This window comes from Dermacentor andersoni, chromosome 11 (genome assembly GCF_023375885.2).
Source record: "Dermacentor andersoni chromosome 11, qqDerAnde1_hic_scaffold, whole genome shotgun sequence".
NCBI classification, from domain to species: Eukaryota; Metazoa; Arthropoda; class Arachnida; order Ixodida; family Ixodidae; genus Dermacentor; species Dermacentor andersoni.
In genome coordinates this window covers 84,867,406-84,889,972 of record NC_092824.1, presented here as the reverse complement: position 1 = coordinate 84,889,972, position 22,567 = coordinate 84,867,406, and the positions used below count along the sequence as shown (strand labels likewise).

Here is a 22,567-nt window from a genome sequence, read left to right as displayed (position 1 = left end):
GGCTGCGGCCTTGCTGTTCTCTTGGTAAATAGGTCAACCAATCACCGCGGAGTACGCGCGAGGCCGGGTTTCTTGGACCAGCACCAGATGGCGCTCGCATCCGCGGCAGCGGCAGCACCGGTCGTGAGGGGAAAAGAAAAAGAAAGAACCAGAAAGTTCGCTTTCGCGCATCCATCGGCGGCTACACGCTAATGAGGAGGTAAATTTTTCTTGCAGATAAAATAGATTCGAATTGAGCTACGTACGTATACGTATGTGCATGCTGCCCGTGAAACCATGATGCGCTCAAGGCGTCCGTCGTTCTCTCTAGTAGTCAGCAACTAAGCTTAACAAAAAGGTTTGGTATAATTTGTGTGTGCCCACGTATGCGTGCGTGTGTGTACTCATGTTTCGACTCATTATGCACTTACAGAATGCTTCGCTGTATCCAGATTCAAACTCGTTGGATCTGCTGCATTGTTTTATTTCACATTAAGCGTGTGATCTATCCAACATGTTCGCGTGGTTACGATGACGAGGAGGTATACCACGTATCACTCGACTGTCCGAAGCACACAACACATAGACAGCGCCTCGAATAAGAACTACGTCTATTTGATTCACATCGGCATTTTTCGCATGCCAAGGTGTTAGGTCCGCGGCGTTCAAAAATGCATCACAACGTAATAAATGCATTCAACGCTTCTGTGAGGACGCCGGCCTCTGTGAGGATTATTGGTTCATCACTCCTGCTAGGACCCTACTGTGGCCTGCAGAATGTATAAATAATAATAATAAAAAACAAATGATTGACTCTCATCGTCGTGAGTAATATTCTCATTCGTGGCATTTAAAGCATGTGTACACCAGGCATCCGCGGACTTCGCTGCAAGCGAGAACTTCTCGAAAGAGACTCACTCTTAGAGTGTTAGACCATTTTTTTCCTTATTTCTTTTGTTTAAGCATGAGCTAATGTAAGCAATTGTATTATTTCTATTTCTATCCTATGTTCTCAGTCAAGCGCGATGGTGATAGCCGTCACCAACAGGCGTTGACAACAACTCCTCTGTTTATAATAAAGAAATAATTACAAATTGCCTTCGTCTTCGTGGCGCAGATAGCTAACAGCTACAGGCGATGATATAGCGCTTGTATAATCCACTACAGCAGCTACCCCGCTAACTCCAACAAGCTTCGCATTATTTGGATTCAAACACTGCATCGCATCTGCGCGTGGTTTTATCAATATTTTTTGTTGGAGCTTTTTATCTGCGTAATATTACAACTAAAGCGTGAATGTGGCATTTGCGTTCGAATTCTCTCACCCGGAAAACTCACGCAATTACTGGACAGTGTAAGGTTCGGGCATATAAGAAGGGGTAGCTGTACAGTGCTGAAGGGAGGAACCCGTTCGCATCATGAAAGAGGACTACGGAATTGATTTACAATACGTACATGCAAGGGGGGAGAACGTTGCATTTCATCCGTCTAGCATGACCGAAACGAAGCATACCGAAGAGCCGAAAACGGCTGCTTAAAACCCCTTCTCTCCTCCCTGCCGTCCAAGCTTCGTCCAATCGGAGCGTTCAAAGTCGCCAAAGGACCCGCCCTTTGCGGGCGAGAGATCACACACTCACTCCCACACTTTTGTTTCAGTGAAGACACCGAACGGAGTGGGGGCTCGTAGACAGGATTTGTCACGCTTTACTCAAGCTGGCACGTCTTCGTTCCTGAGCTGACTCCGCAGTTTGCGGCCGCGTCTGTCAAACGACCGTGACGATTACCGGAGTCCGTGGTGGAACGCTGTAGAACACCCTTTTCCAGGAGTTTTCGTGCTCCAATCGGATTGTGAAGGCGACAGCGAACCAGTTAACAATACTCAGTCCACCAAACGTGTCTTGCCTTACTGGTGCCGTAGCGCTGTCCGAACGGGGCTTATTGTTGGCTTCCCGAAGCGATACGTCGCAACGGGGCCCGAGCGCCCAGAAGGTCACTACCCCCGCTGGCCGATCGTAAAAACCGTCGTAATTCTGCGTGGCGTGGTTCTGTGCCAGACTGCTTATGGAAAATTTAATTGTTCTGCTTTGGCTGTAACTAAATTGTTGAAGACAGAATCAGATGACATAATGGTTCGATGTCAAGAAAATTAGTGAACCAAATACTCGTTGAAAAGAAAATCGCTATGTTTCTACCGAAAAGTGATCTACTCACGAAAGTTGGTGGAAATTCAGCTAGAAAAAAATATATTCTTCGAAATAACCAAACAAAATAAAAGAAAAACGAATTTCCTGTTATAAATTGACCCCCCCCTAAAAAGAAGATTATGCTACCTTCTGTAAAAGTAAAAGCCGAAAACGCTTTACCTAAAACGATCAAGCAACAGATAATCGAAGAACAAACCCAGATTTCCACTATCTTTATTGTAACGAATCCCTCGCCAAATAATTAAAATCACAAGATTTTTGTAAGTGTTTTTATGCTGCCCATGTTCACAATGCGTTGAAACGTACTACCTTTTGGTTCGCCGGGAAGTTTCATCGTACGTTATACTAGAACAATGTGCGGAAAAACAGGAGAGTTGGTTTTATGGGTGTAACCTGTCGCCGGCCGCCATCAGTGCTACTGCTGGAGTCTGCGTATCGTATTTCCCGGTATTTCATAAAGGGTAATAGGCCATAAGGGCAGCTAAAGCTCTCTAATACGTTTAATGGCACGCTAAAATTTGATATTAATTGCCCCGTACGATACATTCAAGCCCGTCCACGTACAAAACGTAGGCGCATGAAAAAAAAAAGAAGCAGGAAAAGTGATGGACGACCTACACTTTAACACCGCAACTCTGTTTTGACAAGTTGCTGTAGCGCGAGAGCGAAGGAACGCGCAAATGGAGGCGTACAAACGCCAACTTCAAGTTCACTACGCTCAGTCCACATGTGATTGTATATAGGCAGAGACACACCGACGAAAACAAGGCGCGAAACAGCACAGACTTAAATCTTCACGACGACACGGCCAGCGTGACTGCTGGCTGACTTGTGTGTGTGACTTGTGTGTGTGACTTCTGTATAAATGATAAGCACAGGTGGTCGCAGTTGCCTAGTCGCGAAATCAGACGAAGGCACGCTTGCGCCATGCAGGTGTGCTTTGCAGGTCGTTGCTGTCAGTGCCTACAACGTGAAGAACCGTAGCTATAGCAAGTCAGTAATACTAATTGCATCTTTACTTCGTCACCTCGTCACCAAATGTTGAAGGAAGAAAGTGTTATAAAAGCCCGTGGACCTTCTTAAGGGAATGAAAGTATGGGGAGATTGGGTCCAAATAATGAAGTACTTGGTTAAATGTAAAAAAGCAAAATAAAAAATAGACATCTCTAGTAGGCTGCCTGAATGCAAGGCATCCTTATTCAACGAGAGAAAATGATTGAAAATTTAGCGACTCTATGCGATTCGCTCAGTAAGTGGTGCTTCTGCGTCGTAAACGTAATCTTCCTGCACCAGAATCGCTGGGAACATTGGCCACTTGCGTCGTTCCTTCTCCCTGTAGAGAACTTGAAGTGTTGTGTATAGTATATGTGGTATGCGAGCAGAAATGAACATTCAAGAACTTGTGAATTCTCAATTCTTATATGAATCGGATAGCAAGGAGTGTCGATCCGTACTAAAAAATTAAACTTTCTTTCTTCCGCTTTCTTTCTTTATGTTCACTTTCTAAATTTTCGTATTCATTACATATTTAAGCGAAACGCAATAGCCGCCACCAGTACATGGTGTTTAAGGTGTTTGAATGTTCTTTCATATTTTGAGTTCCATAAAGAACACTAGTGTCGGCAATGCACGCTGACTTACATTCTCGCCTCGGGGAGGGATCTAGCGGCCAAGAACCTTTGCGTGATCATTTGGTCCAGGCCCAATCGCAGGAGCTGATAGGGGAAAGCCGCGACCGAGGCGGCCCACACAGTTTCGTCGGCGGTTGGATCGATGTCAGCCCTGCGTAGGAAGCAGACGCTCAAACATGTCACATTCTGAATGCATACACCTACAGCGGTAGGATGCAGGGATAGAGCCAAGAAACAACGCTGACAGCGCTGTATGCCAACAAATTTTGTTCGCACAAGGAACACCTTATGTAGTACTGTGCAACAAAAACGCCAGAACGAAAAGTACAGATGGCGCTGCCCGCGTTCTTTATTGTCTCTTTCTATAATACCTTTAGCCTTGCGCTGTGAGCGTGTTCAAGATGACCCACCAACTAGCCCTAACGTTTAACGTACTATGCTATATTCGTTTGATGGCCGCTCGTTATCATTAATAGTTATAGCGCTCCGATCATGGGGTCACGAGCTGAATTTCTTAGAGAGAGATTACTGAGATATTTTCATAAGAGATTAAAAGAGCATTGATATAACGTCACTAGGGTAATCTCGGGTCATTTGGGTATTCATTGCCGAGATATTCTTCCTGGAAACCCTTCCATTGAAAGTACTTCCATTCTGTATAGGGCTCAGTGCAGGATGAGGAGGGACATTGTGGAAGCCCATGAAATAGCATAATTGCAGGAAATGTCCGTGAGCATATACGATCAGTGTCGCTATTATTGAAAAGGAGATACGGAGATCTTTGTAACCTTTGCAGTATGTGTTTTCACCATGCCTTGCACACGTGTACGGTTCACCGATATGCATCACTGAAGGTTGTTTTTTGTCCTGTCACGTTTGTTTCCACTCGTACGGTACATATACATCGATGGGTGCGAAAATAGAATCTATAGTTGAAAAGCATTTTCTCTGTGTATCTGTTTCATTCTACGTCCTCGTTTCGTCGCGCTTATGCACTCTATGTCATGAATTCTAACCAACTAGCCCGCCAGCGAGTTTTAACCAAGTTCATGTAGAATACTCCACGAACACGCACAATCACTGGGGATAGCGGCTCAACATGTCCAGTAGTTCAAATAAGAGCGTGCCAAATGTCTCGAGAGGCCGGATTGTACGCAAGGGTCTTCTGTGCTGCTTATCGATGCATGCGTCCGTGGCGTAATGGTTTCAATGTCGGACTTCAGCGCTAGAGGTCCTGTGTTCTAATCCTGCTGGTGGGTCATTTTAATAATGCCCATTGGATCATTTAACACAGAGTACTTTGTTGAAAATTCCGGATTTACAAAGGGGGAGGTACGTTTAAAGCCTGAAGGATGAAGTTCAAGCCAATCCATCAATTTCCCATAATTCCATGTTGGCTGAACTGCCCCGATTGCAGCCCCCATTGAGGAAGGTAAAAGATAGGAGGGAGCATACTGTAACGCGGTTGAAGCCAAACCTGTCAGCCCAACAGGGTGATCGCACGTCGAAGTGTGCGGTTGGTTTTAGTCAGTCTCTAGATATTTTTGAAAAATCTAGGGATCTAATTTTAGTCTTCCCACTCGGAAGGCAGAGCCACGGCACGGCAGGTGAACAAGCGCGCAGCGAATTAAAACTACCGGCATAGCTACTGGGAACCAAATGTCTCAGCAAATCTCGATTCTTGGTCCGTGATCGCGACGCAAGAGGTCACGTGTTGGACCGCCACTGAACAAATGCATAGACTTAACGGAGCGTTCGCTTAAGAAGGCTAACTGCGTGACGTAATGCTCTCTCTTAACTTTTTCCTTCCTCTATGGCAGCTCCCGTAGACACTAGCGTCAGAGTCCCCTGTAGTAATTATTGTATGAAACTCTGTATTGGGTGGTTGCTTAGCTTTCCTCTTGCTAAGCCAGGTGGTCCGCGTTACCTCCGCATAGAGGGCGCGGGAGTTATGAGGCACGGACGTAGTAAGAGGCGATTGGAAGATTGGTGGAAGAAAAGTATGGAAACGAGAAAAAACGGAGACGTACAAAAGCAAAGTTCGCAATAGTGGATTGGAAAATTTGGTTGTTGGAGTTCATAGTGTTTTTTTCTTCTTTGTTTTCTTTTTTAGTCTAGGTGGGACATTAGGCAGTATAATAGGAAGGGCTTGGTGGCACAACCCACCGCCCTGTTCCAAAGGGGACGCTCATAACATCCATCCATCCATCCATCCATCCATCCATCCATCCATCCATCCATCCATCCATCCATCCATCCATCCATCCATCCATCCATCCATCCATCCATCCATCCATCCATCCATCCATCCATCCGTCCGTCCGTCCGTCCGTCCGTCCCTCCACGGACATTGAAGAAAAATCGGCGGATCGCACGCTGGGTTAAAACACGTTGGTGGGCTAGTTGGTTAGAATCCATGATATAGAGTGTATAAGCGTGACTGAACGAGGACGTAGAAAGAAACAGATACACAGAGACTTTCTATAGACTTTATTTTCGCACGCATCGATATATATATATACCGTACGAGCGGAAACAAACATGGCAGAAAAAAGACAACCTTCAGTGTTGCATATCGACCTATATATCAGTGTTGCCTGGCACACGTGTACGGTTCGTCGATATGCAACATTGAATGTTTTCTTTTTTTTCAGGTATATTTCCGGTCGGACGGTATATATACACCGATGCGTGCGAAAATTAAATCTATAGCTGAAACTGAAGCGCTGTCTCTGTGTATCTGTTTCTTTCTACGAGATCGTTTAGTCGCGCTTATACACTCTATCGTGGATCCCACGCACTGTGGGAATCGATGTAAGTGAAACTTTGTAAGCGGTTTGCTTTGATTAACAATAATTAGCGATGATGGTTGCAGCGAATATGTAATTTCGTTAGCGTTTAGTACAATACGAGAGCGGTAAGATTAGGTTACACTTCAGCTTGGGCGCACCAGCGCTGTTTATCTGCGTATATAGCCTACAGTATGCACAGGGAGACGAGTTTGCTTGAGGCGGCTTTGTGTGTATTTGTTCAAACTGTCTGAGAGGGCTGAGCGTTATCATTGCCTCACATAGCACATTGCATCGTAGCAGAAGTGTAAGACTATAACTGAATTATGTGGCTGTAGGTAATTGAATTAATATAATTGTATGCACGCATTGTATTCATACATTAGTGGTCTGCACCACGTTTCGCTGCGTAGCCAAGACGCCGCTGTTCCGCGCGGCGCTTATTTCTTGCCGGTACGTCTTCGACGCTGAGTATTGGAGCCAGTTTGCGGACGTGTGTTTTGGTGCTCCTTCACCACACGTGGTCAGCACGCTGTTTAGACGCCAGCACCAAGAACTCTTTCCAGGCTACGGACGATTGTAACGTTCACGCGATCACACTCCAACACGCGATCTCTACAGCCCAGCACTTGCATTTGTGTCGCATAGGAAAGCAAACACACCACGTGCCATGCACACAAACTGCGCCATGCGGCCAGGCCGCCGCCGGCAGGGTTTCGTAAGGTCCGGGGACGTAGACGGGGGGGGGACCGGCTTATGGGGCTTCAGCCCCCCCTTTCCCGAAATTTTTTCGTGCTGTAGTGCGCCGCCGACCAAAACTAGTCCCGGCGGCGGAAATCGTGCTCGACTTTGTTTACGATGTCCCTTTCACGCTCGAAAGGGCATTTTAGCGCGAACGCCGATGCATTGGGAGTCACATATCGTAACGCAAGGAGCCCCACCGAGCACAAAGGTTCAAGGGCGCCTATATGGGGAGCGGGCTCGTCTCGGCATCTCGCGGAGGCCGCGGAATCTACGGAGCGCTTGGATTTCAATTCTGAAACTTTATGGGTATAAAGTTCTCATAACCTTTCGGTGCGAAAGATGCATTCACATTTCCAAAGTAGTGCTTTAGATTTTCAATTCCGGTACTTTGCGGGTTTAATGCAGTTATAAACATTTGACGCCAAAGGTCCATTGTCTTTTCTAAAGTCGTACATCGGACCATACAACCAGAAAAACTAAATCAACACACTTTCAGACAAGTTGACTAAGCACGCAGCGAGTTAAATGAGAGGCAACGTTGTGGTGGTTCATTTGTGTCGTCATGTCACAGCAAAGAATATAAACGTTTTTTTCACCTGTGCCAAAGCATCCATGTCAAGTCACTAAAGCCAGAAAAGGCAACTACATCCTTATTCATTTTTTTTTACTTTGACTTTTCTTCACGCGGACACGTTGAGTGTTTTAATTTTCTTGTTCTCGCCACCCGCGGGCTGCCGGAGCCAGCTTCCATTTTCCTCGCATGAGTTTTTCTCGTGTTGCCCCGACCACCGCACGGCCCACTTCGGTGCGTGTTCGTTTTCCTCTGGCCGAGTTGATTTTCGTCTGGCAGAGTTTTGGACGCTTTCCGGCTAGTGGACGAAGAAAAGAAACGGTGGTCGCTCGCTACCAGCGCTGCAGGGACTCGACGGATTGCAACGCGTTCGCTTGAGCGCAACCACTCCGGAAAATTTTGTCTCGCCGGTTTAGGATACCGAGCAGTATGCGTAGGGTTGTCTGTGGACCAAGCGTCTCACGTTTTCTTCGATATTCTTTCGGTAGCCACACTAGGTGCCCAAAGTAGGCATTCGGTTGTAGCCAACATGCTTTCCTTTGCGTTTAGCCAGGGCCTCTTGGTATCTGATACGCCAGTACTTGGACGGAACGCTCACGTGCTGTCGAAAAGCACGTATACTGTGTCCGTGCCGGTGACCTACGGGCAATATAGTTTCGGTTTTATCGTTGCTCCGACCGGCAGCGAAGCATGCACCCTGCTCTCTCCCTAAGTGAGCCGCTATCTCGCGCACTGGCACGCTGGTGCTGTAACAGAACCTGAGAGTGGCACGTGCTCAGGCAATGCGCGGCGCAGTCAGACGAGTTAGAGGGGCGCCAAACTGCCCGCTACTTCCTGAACTAAGTCTGCTTTACCTCCGAGGTAAACGTAGCGAAATAAAACCGGTTTGCGTAATAGCGGTAATGTGTACTTGGAAGTCCGCTTACAACGAAAGCATATGTTGAAATGTACTGTTTGTAACGATGTCTATGAACTGTTTAACATGAATACGGTAGAAGCGTATCGTATTATCTTTCCGTATCGCATTCCGCTGATGCACCTCCGTTTGCATGTATGCGCATCTCACCATATCTCACTGGTCGGCAAGCTAGCGCCGTCTGGTGTCACATTTGGAAATGAGCCCCCTACTTCCGGTAAACATGCTTCCGCTGCCATACGGCCGCGCCGCTGGTTGGCTGGCCGCTTGTAATCCCGCAGCTTTCCCATAATTCCTGATGCGATACGCTTCTGTTTGCATGCGCCGCTGAAATGCGCATTCACCATCTCAAATTACCCTTGTTTGGCGTATTGGATTCGATACGCCTTCCTAGCAAATTACCTCGTTTCAATGAGATGCGATACGCTTGAAAGTTGATGCGATACGCTTCTGCCGTATTCATGTAAACACCGCTTATGTAAGGGTGTACGGGTTAGGCGTTATAAGTCGTAAAGTTCTAATTAAGCTACGCCGCCACCTCCGGTGACCCCTTGATTACAGAAAGGGAGTTGCTGTGTATATACGCGCAGACTAAAGGATGGCGGTTGCCACTCAAACGGCATCAACTCGATGCGTAAGACGGCTTACAATTCATGCGTTTATCATTGCGCCGTTTCAGGTAGTTGCTGTATACGCACAAAAAGAAAAAAAAAACCTCAGACGTCAGTCACACTTGCTTCAGCAACTGCTTATACTATATTTAGCCCCATTTTCGAGAGATAGTGTTGGCTCTCCTTGGAGAGTAGGTAAACTGCAGCTTTTCCTCTATAGTTGCTTATATTGTCTTGGTCTTCAGGATTACTTCCCTGCTCCTATAGTTTATGAAGAACAAGGTTACGGTGGCTGTTATTTCCGGTCCATAAAACAGCACTGGTTTGTTGTGGACTGCAATACTATTCAATATCTCCATGGGATAAGTTGCACCTGTTCTGTACCCCTACCCCCCTTATAATATTTCATACACTCATCGAAAGCCCCCCCCTCCCCCCCTCCTTTCGGGGTATTCATGAATAAATATCATATGCGTGCAATTTGCAGCAAGGCCTTTTTTATTTATATAAAAAAAGTCTGCAGTGGAGTAAGGAAGCAAAAATGATTATCTTATCAGATGCGTACGTTTGAATCCAGCCTTGATACGTTCCTAAAATCATGAGCCACGAAGTGCCTACACCAAAACAGACATGTGGAAATGATTAGCTGCATACTGGTTGAATTACTCCAGAAATTTTACACCCTTGAGGTTGATGGTTTGCCTCCAGAATAACACACTTACGCTTATAGGCCAACTGCACGGTAATATTGTGCCGCGTAAAAGACTAGTTTCAGACGTGACCTCGGATATGATGCAAAAGATCTCGGAGGCGACGTTTTGGAACAGAGATAATATGCGCTATTCACCAGGTGGACACGTCATCTGCTTAAGACCTATTTCAATGTGGGTAATGAGAAAATATGCCTCTATAGGTTTGCCAACATTGGTTCAGTAGCCTATACAACTAATCTATTACCGATTCAACCAAAGGAAAATTGTGCTGAAGTTGGCGTTGAAGGTCGTATGATATTGTATTGTATTCGACAGGGTGCTCAAACTGTATCTGCGATGAAACAAGGAACAGTTGCGAACTGTGTACTGATTTTGACCACCTAGTGCGCACTGAAATATGTGACACGAGAGTTTGACTACGACTTCATGCAGTTTTGGTGTCGTCTGCGCAGCTATTATCATTCTTACTTGTCACAAAAAAGTCGCTAAGTAAACTTTCATTTGACCCCGTGAACGATTCGATCTTAATTGTCCCACGTGTAGGGTAACAAATTGGACTCAGCCTGGATAACCTCCCTGCCTCTCTCCTCTCTCTCTCTCTCTCTCTCAAGCCCCCTTAACCATACCATACCCCCTCAACCATAGTATACTGAGGCCATCTATGGCTTAACAGCGAGACTTGGAGTCATCTTTCTGCAAACTTCAGTACGGCACGTAGGATTTGAGGAGCATTGCGCATCGAAATTGTGGCTGCCACATACGCATTTCACACGTTGTTGAACTTCATTGTTCAAAGGGCACGACGCCTGGTGAGAGCCATGCTAACCGAAATTGTGCTCGTGGTGTCGGCACTGCCACTGCTGGGCGTGGCCATCGACCAGTCCGAGTTGGAGGTGACCAGATTGCCGGGACTCCGTGAACGCATAAACTTCAGGCACTACTCGGGTTTTCTGAACGCCGCCGAAGGTCGACAGCTTCACTATTGGTAAGTGTACGCGTGACCACGTGTTAACTGTACGCATCTCTATCTGTTCCCGTGGTCATGCTATGTTGTTCGTAATATTTTTATTTGAGCATTTGAAGTCTGTAGGGGGGGGGGGGGGGGTCTTTTCCTGTAATCTCGCCTCCTTGCCCATTTTCCTATCTTTACTTCCTTTCTTCCTATCGTCTTGCTGAGGAGCAGGCAAGGGTTGTACCTGTCTGAGTTGCGGGCCTGCTTACTGCGTTTCTTTCGCCACTGTCTGATAGGTTATATGTCTCCAAGCACCTAAATAATTCAAAGGGCTTGCTAACTATTCGCAACTTCTTCAAGGTCTCCCCAAGAAAATATTATTACCTTTCCTACTATATAATCAAAATTATTCACAGAATCACTTCATTCGTGTTCATTTATCCTTCGTTTTTTCTCTTTTCTATGTTCTTCAATTGTACACTATATAAAAATTTTTTGGTTTGTTCTGTTGTGAATGCCGCGACTACTCTGGTAGTTGTACGGCTAGTTATGGACTTCGCATTATCTGCACTTTGTATTACATTTACTTTGCGTAATATTCCATTTAGAGGCTAAAACATTGCTGTTTTATGCTATATATTTGCACAAATGCATATATCTTGCTACAAGGTGTCCCCTTTCATCTACACGCTCTGGGACCTCCTTCTGTATAGTTATTTTAGCATTTATGCCACTTATGAAATAAATAAACTGAAACTAAAATAAACCGAAGCGTTCACGGCCTATAGTTGGCCCAACTCTACATCCAACAGGGTGGTCGTTGAGATGATCGCGACGCTTGCGGAAGGTGTACGATTATGGGCAATGTACTTTCCAGGTGCTTCAGACTCGCATTAATGCGACGAGCGTTATGTGTTTGAGGCACAAGTCGCGTGCTGCTTTCTTTCATGCCTCACTCGATCATTGAGAAGCTTTTCTTTTTTTCGACAACTTGGTGCGTAAACCGATGTCTGTTTCCTTTTTCTGAATGTCTAATACTTCTAGTTTGGAAAGCCATTGATAGGCAAGTGGCCCTCGCATCCTCTGGTACGCCTTAAGATGACCCAAGCTCCCATGCACATTGATATAAACAAATAAACAAACACACAAGAAATGGAAACGGAATGTCGAGATTCTGCTTATTTTTCGTTTCATACTGAACTGCTGGTGCGTTATCACGTTTAGAGTAGAATTAGCAGTGAGGCACTGTGATGGCCAACTTTATTCCTGCAGTTTTTCAGTGAAACAGAGCACAGGTTTTCTGGATGGGTCAGCGCACATTATAAGTGTATCGCTAAATACGGCGAAAGAAAAACAAGAACAAAAGAAACGCGAGAGTGACAGGTGTTGTATATGAAGAGTGCGGTTAGAACACCTGCAGAAGTTCCGGCTTTTACTGTTACATTTCATGGCTTTCAGGCTTTGCCACAGTTGTATGTCAGCGGGATTACTACAGCGGCGTATTCCGATGCTGATTTTAGGCTGATGAAAATTTTCTTTCTGCGAAGTGGCGGCTTTCTGTGCAGGCGTATATATTATCGTCGAAGCAAGTAGAAAGTAAAGTCGGGCACCATAGTAAGTACATTGCGGAAATGCTTAGATAGAAATTCAGCAGACAATGAATGACTATTTCCGTAATTGCCCGCAGGATTGCGTGTGTGTGCGTGTGTGGTGTGTGTGCGTGCGTGTGTGTGTGCGCGCGCGCGCGCGTGTGTGTGTGTGTGTGTGTGTGTGTGTGTGTGTGTGTGTGTGTGTGTGTGAGTCTGTGTACGTGTACTCGCGCGTGTGTAAAGGACAGGCAACTCTCGAATAATGAGTGTAAGATTTCAATGAATTGCAATGTCATCGCATAAATATATATATACCGCAGGCATACTCGCTCAGAAATACTGCCTGCATCATGCCTTAGCACTTGTTATTCATTACAAAGGCAGGCAGATTTATACTCTGATTTACGATAACGTAAAGCCACGGCACGCGTTGGCCAGTGAGGAGCATGACCGTTCAGAAGAACGTGCCCTTTAGGGGCGTGTCCTTCATCGTAGTGTGGTTGTCTCGAGCATAGCCTCGCGCATTAGGGATTCCGTCATATTTTTCTTTCCAGTACTGCATTATTGTGAAATAAAGTACAAGCCGAGAACCCTGTTCTTGTTTCTTCATACGAAGGTTCATGGAAAGCCAGCGGTCTCCGTCTGACGACCCCGTCTTGCTGTGGATGAATGGAGGACCAGGATGTAGCTCGCTCATTGGTGCTACCATGGAGCTGGGCCCGTTCCGCATTGACCCTCTGGGCGTGAAGCTAACCATAAACCCATTCAGCTGGAACAAGGCTAGTACAAGTTGCCTGACTGACGAACCCGTTACGCGCCCTCCTGTTAACTTCCTAAAGGCGCTCTTACTTCGAGTCTCGTATCGATGGAGCAGCGATCATTCGCTTCCCGTGTGAATAGAGCACTTCATTCGATATCGCCCAATCGCAAATGCTGTGGCGTGCCATACTTCAGTCTATAAATGACAAACATCGTAGTTCTTAAGCCGGGCTAGCTTAACTTGCTTTAGCGATGATTGTATCATACCTCACTATGAAGGGCACTGTTACAATTTGATCTTGAAGAGGCAGCGATGACCTATTCGCAACCAATTCCCGCTGGGGTTAAATTGTCATTTAAATCGTCACAATCGCTGCTCTTGTGCTGTTTTCTATTCTTCTTTCCGTACAGGTTGCAAACGTGATATTCCTCGAGGCACCGGCTGGTACCGGTTACTCGTACGACCCCACCGGGAGCATCAGTACTGACGACAACAAGGCCACCGAAGACAACTACCAGGCCATACAGGATTTCTTCTCCAAGTTCCCGCAGTTCAGAAAAAATGAGTTTTACGTGACGGGTGAAAGCTTCGCCGGCGTCTTCGTTCCTCTCCTGACACAACGCCTTCTCCTCTCGAATCCACTTGGAATAAACCTGAAGGTATGCGGTTTAATCTACAACCATACACGTCGGACTTGTGCCACATACACCCTCTGTTCGAGTTCGAACGAAAAAACGAAAAGACTGTGACAGACACAGCTGCTCCGCCTTTCAGTGTGCATTTCTTAAAGAGTACAGCTGTCTGCATTTGAAATCTCAGTGCATCTGTTGCTAATTAAAAATGTTCATGAATTAAAATCTTACTCGCTATGGGGCAGACGTTGTGATTGCGAAATTGAAGCTCAACAGTTGTGAGGTCGTGTCTGCTCGTAAATTCTGAAACTGGCATATATTTTAGGGATACCCGCCATTTTAGGTTGCTGTGTAATTGCGCTTCAGCTAGAGCTGCATTAAATGTCAGAAATCCAAAACAGTGAACAATTTTGCCAAGTTCTCTTGCCCTTGATATGACTGATGACGTAATCGTGGGATGGAACATGAATATTTCTAGATTGGAATCACAATCGTTAAGGAGAAATTGATCAAAAGGACGTGTAAAGTGGGCGTAACCAACCGGCCTTGATAGGTATAGTATTATGAGAGTTCTGCCAGATATGTTTCTTCAGTTCTTCATACAGTGCATCTTGGACTCCGTGACATTCTGAGGTGTACTTGTGCATGCACTGGATATATTTGCAAATGAAAGACCTGCGTAATCTGAAGCTTCAGAATTTATAGTGCGGCTATTCGAACATGCTCGCAAACTTGCTCACGCTTTTGCTTTGCCAAGGGTTACGCCATCGGAAACGGATTGTTGGATTTCGAGCTCTACGGCAAGGCGATCCTCTTTTTCGCCTACTACCACGGCCTCTTGGGAGACGAGTAAGCGTTCGTTACTCTGGTTCTTCTTTCGCGAAGCAGGTTGACGGAACCAGTGCTGCCACTTTAGTGATTTTGTCGTTAGATTTAGACACTTTATTCTCTTAGTGACATTTTCTTTTGTAATTTACGGACCGAGGTTTTTTTAGCGACGTTACAAACTGTTCACATTTTTGTGACTTCGAAGTTATAAAAGCTGCTGCAAAAATAGCCTTCTATAACGCTCTTCATGATTCAAAACCTACACGGGTGCATCCGAAATCGGCTGTATGACGGGTAGGCTATGTGACCATGATGAAGCAATGGTATTTCAGAAGATTCAGTGTGCTCACAAAATGCTATTTTTTTTATTACTGTTTAACATTTGCGAAACCGATATACACGGGTCCTAAGATTTCGGGCCTTGCGCTTTCACTAGGTAGGCTCAATTGATGGACATGTACAAATTTTTGTATTGACATTTAGAAGGCAGCAAGTAAATAATTATTGCAGAACTCATGTTACGATGACTTGGCGTTAAAGCGATTAGCATTCAAGCTATCTAGCGAGAAGCAGTATTTCTGAAGCCACATTTATTTAACATGTGTAGCTGTCATTCAGAACGTTCCGTTGCTTCGGCTGAATGCGACATATTCCCGTCCGCAATTGCCCGAAGACTTCACCGTGGGGGAAATTAGACAAGCCATTTTTACGTTCTACGGCAAGTGTGTGCCAGGTGCCGAGAGTATCACCAACAAGATGCTGCGGAATCTTGACGACAGGTTCGATCGCATACCTCACCGAGATCAACGAGACGTGGAAAAAAGAGAGCGTCCCAGAGCAATGGAAGACCGCCAACGTCGTCCTGATCCCCAAACCAGGCAAGGCTCCGGATGAGGACAACTTCCGACCCATCTCTCTCACCTCCTGCGTCTGGAAAGTGGCGGAGCACGTCCTCCTCAACAGACTAAACAGATATCTCGAAGAGTACAACATCTATATTAACAACATGATATGCTTCGGTGCCGGCCTCAAGTCGCAGGATGCCATGAAGATGATAGATAGAGAGAGATAGAGAGAAAGGCAAAGGAAAGACAGGGAGGTTAACCAGAGATTATCTCCGGTTGGCTACCCTGTACTGGGGGAGGGGAAAGGGGATGCAATAGGTGAGAAAGAAAGAAGGATAAAAAAAGGAAAAAAAAAACCTAAGCGCACACACGCACGTACACACGAACTATTTCTGTGGGCGCTGTCACGCAACCCGCAAAGGCATTCCTAGTCTTACGCAGTGTCACCGTACAGTCCTGCGCCACGCAGTGTACTGTCACAATTTGTCAGAAAGTCCCGTGTCTTTCAAGTATCGCAGCAGCGCCTTCATAGCGGATCGCGCTGATGTTCGCGTAGGCCAGGTTCCGAGTATCTTGTTTTCTGTCATTGGGCGCTTGTCCAGTTTGTCTAAGGTGGCTGAGAGGACAGTTCTTTGTGGGTTAAAACGAGAGCACTGACAAAGAAGATGCTCGATCGTTTCGTTGTACCCGCAGAAGTCACACAGTGGGCTGTTGGCCATTCCGATAAGGAAAGAGTAGGCATTTGAAAATGCTACTCCAAGCCATAGACGGATAAGAAGGGTGCAGTCACGTCGTGGAAGCTCGGGCGGAATATGGAGCTGTAAATTAGGGTCCAGAGTATGGAGGCGTGCACTTGTGAAATCGGATGAATTCCACTGGGCTAATGTCAGGTCACGCGCAAGTGCGGCAAGTTTTTTCGCTGCGTCGGCTCTCGAAAGAGGAATGGCAACGCAGTTGACGCCGTCATGGGCAGATCGGGCAGCTGCGTCAGCTCGATCATTGCCATGTATGCCACAGTGACTAGGCAACTACTGATATATTATATCGTGTCCTTCGTCAACTAGTCGATGGTGGACTTCTCTGATCTCTGCGGCGAGCTGCTCATGTGATCCATGGCGCAGTGCTGAGAGTACACTCTGTAGGGCTGCCTTGGAATCACAGGAGATTGACCATGCGTGGGATCGTTCCTCCTTAATAAAATGAAGAGCCACACGCAGGGCTACCAGTTCAGCAGCTGTCGTTGACGATACATGTGACGTCTTTAGCTGTATCTTGACGGATCTTCTTGGTATCACCACAGCGGCAGCTGCGCTTGCAGGGCCATGGTGTCCCTGGTACTGCCGCCAATGATTTAATGTTTGAAGATGATCAAACATTAAATCATTGGCGGCAGTACCAGGGACACCATGGCCCTGCTCAGACTTGACCTCGAGAAAGCGTTTGACAATGTCCTCCACGAATACATTCTGGCCTCCGTCGCAGACCTTGAGCTGGGCCCTAGATTATATAACTACGTGACGGGGAGGAAAGCGAAGCTGCGGATCGGCGACTTTGCCTCCGACGAGGTGCTCCTGGGCCCACGGGGCATGTCATAAGGCTCGGTCATTTCGCCTGCTCTCTTCAACATCTGCATGGTCGGCCTCTCGAGGACTCTGTCCCAAGTTGAAGGTATGAAACACACCATCTACGTCGACGACATCACGATCTGGTGCAGCGGCGGTAGCGAAGGGCAAGTGGAAAGCGCCATGCAAAAGGCGGTAGACGTCATGGAGCAGTACCTGCTACCCACCGGACTCAGATGCTCCCCGACTAAATCTGAGCTTCTGCTTTATAGAAAAGAAAGAACGGTGGACACAAGGGCTGGAAACCGGTCTCGGAAAGTGACATTCACCTGTTCACTCGGAGCAGTGACCCGATGCCCAGGGTCGACACCACCAGAGTCCTGGCTATGTTCATCGAATCACGTGGCGGCAAGGGCACTGCGTTGCGCAAGATCATTGCGAGGACCAACAAAGCTACCCGCCGTGGTTGCTAAGTGGCTATGGTGTTGGGCTGCTGAGCACGAGGTCGCGGGATCGAATTCCGGCCACGGCGGCCGCATTTCAATTGGGGCGAAACGCGAAAACACCCGTCTACTTAGATTTAGGTGCACGTTAAATAACCCCAGGTGGTCAAAATTTCCGGAGTCCTCCACTACGGCGTGTCTCATAATTAGAAAGTCGTTTTGGCGCGTAAAACCCCATAATTTAATTTTTTTAACCAACAATTCTTTTCGCCTCGTGCGAAGGGTCACGAACAGACATCGTGGCCTCAAAGAGGACAACCTGCTTCGGCTGATCAACACCTTTGTGCTGTCTCGCTTCACCTACACGGCGGCCATGCAGAAATGGCTCAGAGCCGACCGGGATAAGCTTAACGCCCTCACTAGAAAATTCGTCAAGAACGCCCTCGGGCTGCTCGTCAGAACCCATACCGAGGACTTCCTTCGTCTCGGCATACACAACACCATGGAGGATATGAAGGAGATAGCCGAGGCTCAAGAACGAGCCCAGCCAACTCGTCTGTCCACCACGCCGGCTAGCAGGCGTATCTAGCCAACTGGAACTACCTCTGGTTAACCTCCCTGCCTTTCTCTACATTATTTTCTCTCTCTCTCTCGAGGAGATCAGACTCGCACCCACCAAGAACTTGGCTGAAAGCACCCAAATCCCCAGAGAAGTGGGGGAGAAAATCGTGGTCACCCCTTTGCCCCGCAACGTTCATCCCGTTTACAACGCAGGTCGTCGCAAGGCAAGAGCATTGAATATACTGAAGCAAATAAACAAGGACAACATCGAAGCGAGCTTTGTGGATGCAGCTGCATGCCGAGACGTCAAGGATTTTGCGGTTTCCGTCGTGGACACGCTGGGCAGAGTCATCAACTGTGCTTCCGTCCGGACGACGAAATCCGAGGTGGCCGAGCAAGTTGCCATTGCACTCGCCATGCAAGACGGTCGGAGAGAAAGGGTATATAGCGATTCGAAAGTGGCCGTCAGGGCATTCCGGAAAGGCCGGGTAGTCCCGCAGGTAATTCAAATGCTGAAAGGCGCCAAACACGGCGACACCTCCATACACTCCATCATTTGGTTCCCTGCCCACGTCGGGGCGATTGAGGAGGTTCCTCTGAACCTCAACGAGTCTGTCCACGAGGCTGCGCGTGGCTTTACCGACCGTGCTTCCCTCGGATCGGGCGACTATCTTCCCGGACACACAGACGCTCCTATCCCGTACAAGGAACTTGCTAAATTCTTTTACTTAGAGAAAAGGGTTTTCCCGCCTTCTCACTCCAAGCTAAGCAGGCCGCAGGCGGTCACGCTCAGACTCTTGCAAACGAACTCCTACCAAAATCCGGCGTCCCCCTTAACAATATATATATATATATATATATTGTTAGGAGTTCGTTTGCAAGAGTCTGAGCGTGACCGCCTGCGGCCTGCTTAGCTTGGAGTGAGGCGGCGGGAAAACGCTTTTCTCTAAGTAAAAGAATTTATTGCTGGACCCAATAAAGGTTCACTCACTCACTCACTCACTCACTCACTCACTCACTCACTCACTCACTCACTCACTCACTCACTCACTCACTCACTCACTCACTCACTCACTCACTCACTCACTCACTCACTCACTCACTCACTCACTCACTCACTCACTCACTCACTCACTCACTCACTCACTCACTCACTCACTCACTCGCTCACTCACTCACTCACTCACTCACTTAGACAAGCGTGAGGCATTTCGGCAAAGTACTTACGCCGTGCCAGCGTATATAATACTGGTCTAAAACGCCTGCGTTAACTAAACTGGACTTAACTAAAAAGATTTAGCAGTAATTTGGCGACTTTTATATATCACTTTAACGACGCGATTAAAAAAAATTGTGACAACACCCGAGAGGGCTTAAATGCCCATCCTTCGCGGGCATTGTCATTTGGCTTACCAAAATGAAAAGCGCGATACATTTCTCCTTTTCTGCAGCCTCTGGAACGAGGTGACGTCAAATTGCTGCAATGGCACCGTCTCGAAGGAGACATGCGACTTCGGCTCGAATACCGATGATCCTGCCTGCGCTGATCCGGTATATCTTTGCTCCTTAACAAGTAGTGATGTTTGCTTATCGACGGTAAATTACATTTTAGAGCCCGCATTTTGAAGGCTATGCTTGTTTGCATGTTATTTATTGGCACCACTGAAACGCATTACCTAGAGAAATAGTTTCGTAAATGACGTCCCGCGTTATAGGAACAAGAACAACGGTAGTAAGATTAAAGTTCAAAAAACTACAAATAACCACGCGATAGTAGCAGACATCCGTGCATATGCATCGTGCCCTTCATACCGAAATAGCGCCTAGTCTTAGCCGGCAATCAGACCTCGCAAACTTCGCATTGATTTTAGTGGTGGCTTTTAAGGTTCTAAAGCAACACGGAGAATGCCAGAGACGCCACAGTGGACGAGGGCTCTGTATTAATTTTGACCGCCTCAGATCCTCCAACGTGCCCCCATAATCAAAGTATACAAACGTCTCTACATTTCGCCCTCCTTGAAGAGCGGCCGCCGCGGTTCGGAGGCGGGCACGCGGCGGGGTGCACAGCAACTGAATGCCATAGCCATGGCGCCACCGCGCAGGATCCAACTTTATGTCGCAGACCCTGACGTTCGGTTTAAGAAGATGTAGACACGCATGTTGCTCATGTATCATGTTGTTCTCCCCCGCCCCCCACCGATTTTTTTTTTCTCTGCATACACGGTAACGAAGGGAATACCGCTGAAAAGGGACGGGACGATGCCCGGAAAAAATAGCGTGGCACGTCCAGCGCATTGCGTACCTGTGAAACATTTTTTTTTTCAAGATGGCCAGTCCGGCCAGTTGCACAAAGTTCATGTTGAACATACCTTGCAGCACACCGGCGCAGAGAGAGATGGTTAAAAGGCCCTGTCTGCTTTTCTGTAACATTTTTGTCTGTGTGCCGGTGCGCTTTCAGATCTCTCCGTCAAATTTTTTTTTTCTAGGACGCAAGACTTCGTAACTGCGCGTCGAGCAATAAAAAAAATTGGTGTCGTGCGTAATTGGAAAGACTGCGCCATCCAAATGCTACTTTAGCTTTTGCCATCAATCGGTAAAGGCGCTTGGGAGGATAATTTCAGGCTTTGATGCCAAACAATGTGTGGTTACCTGGATAAAAGAAGCCAAGAATGACAAGTCAGCGCTCGCTACCTACGGTCTCCGTCTTCGTTTCACCTTTAAATTTAAGCATTCGGAGGGAACGATCCTCAAATGATCCCGTTTATGAGGCAGCTTTCTTTAGGGTTCTGTTGGTGTAGCGCTTTTTCTTTTCCTCGCAGAGCGCTTCGTCGTTATGCGCACTACAACGTTTATTTTGATTTCTTAGGTGAACGTCGGGTACGGCATCGTTCTCGGTAGTGGCTTGAACGTGTACAACCTGTACGAGCCATGCGACACCACCAAACAACCACGGGAGCTTCTCTCGAGGCGTTACCCGGAGATGAGTCAGTACGCAAAGCAGCAGCTGCTGATCAAGATGCGAAGCGTGCGAAGCACGGTAAGACACGTGCGCATCTGAACATGCCATCATCCTCAATTGAACACGAACATGCCACATGAACATGGCATCATTTTGTGCTTCTGAACATGTCATCATAAGCTTTAGCTCGCAATCTCCTATCTAAACAGATGAGGATGGAGAGATCGTTTTTCTCGGCTTGCATTGAACACAATTTTGGCGAATTGTTGGACTTTAATGAAAAGAGAAACAAAATGTAGCAACTGTAGGAACTGGCACTTCAATTTATGCTTTTCACATTTTAAATAAACTAGGATAAATCGCAAGAATAAGAGAAGCATTTGCGTCGGCTTCAGTACTCTGTAACTGCTCAGTAGGGAAAGACATCAGAATTCCGTGAGCTACACTCAATGATACATCTAAAGCGGACAAGAGTTATTGTTTTAAACAGCGCTCTGACATATGCCACTTTTCTTTGAGCAAGAGTTTGCTCGACCCTCGTAAACGTACCAACCATTTCACGTCAACTGTCAATTCATATATCACCTCTGTTCGCTTGGTATTCTCTAATGTTTACAGAACTGCGGTGTCTGTATTTGATGTAGAGTTATGGATTTGTAAACTTTGTGCCTACAATTTTTTATTCCTTCCTGATTTACGGCAATCTTTCCAAGAAATCTGAGGCCTAAATCCTGCTACCTAAAGCAGGTGTAATTTAGTTTTATCTCTCAAATGTGGACTAATTTATTCAAGTTAGCAGAGTGCTTGTCTTATTAGCTGACTTCTGCGTTTTACATTTATTGGAATTATAAAGGTAGACCTGGCTTCACTCTAAATCTCCACCTTGAGAGCGTAAAGGAACAGTAAAACACAGGGAGAGATTAGACGCACAAAATGGTGTTAAGAAGACCGACGGAATGTCCTAACTGCGATGGAATTGAAAGTAGAGTCGTGCGAGGGGCAGCTTCGGAATTGTTATAGGTTAGGATTACAGAAAGCGAATCACTTGAAATTATAGTACTAAGCTGAAAACAATTTCAGTTGTTAAAGGATCTTGAATACCTGATCTAAGATTCCCTCAGATGGGCTAGGTCCAGTAACTGTTTTTCTTGGTTACTGACCCTTAGCGCATAGTACTCAGCCTTCCCTTGTATTCAAAAGCTATCGTATTGCAAATGCGTCCATTGAACAATAATTTCCGAACGAGTGCTTTATTCCTTCACTTATCGTGTACACACA

General features: G+C 46.6%; 1 protein-coding gene and 1 long non-coding RNA gene across 3 annotated transcripts in view; both read left to right on the top strand.

Moving 5' to 3' along the window:
* The window catches only part of LOC126518312 (lysosomal protective protein-like), a 136,635-nt gene that overhangs the window by 100,755 nt on the left and 13,313 nt on the right, over positions 1-22,567 (top strand). The gene's annotated exons all lie outside the window — the stretch shown is intronic.
* Positions 3,093-13,473, top strand: LOC126518311 (uncharacterized). The gene is made up of 3 exons (XR_011891081.1): positions 3,093-3,176; positions 10,955-11,143; positions 13,316-13,473. It is a non-coding gene; the product is annotated as an uncharacterized lncRNA (long non-coding RNA).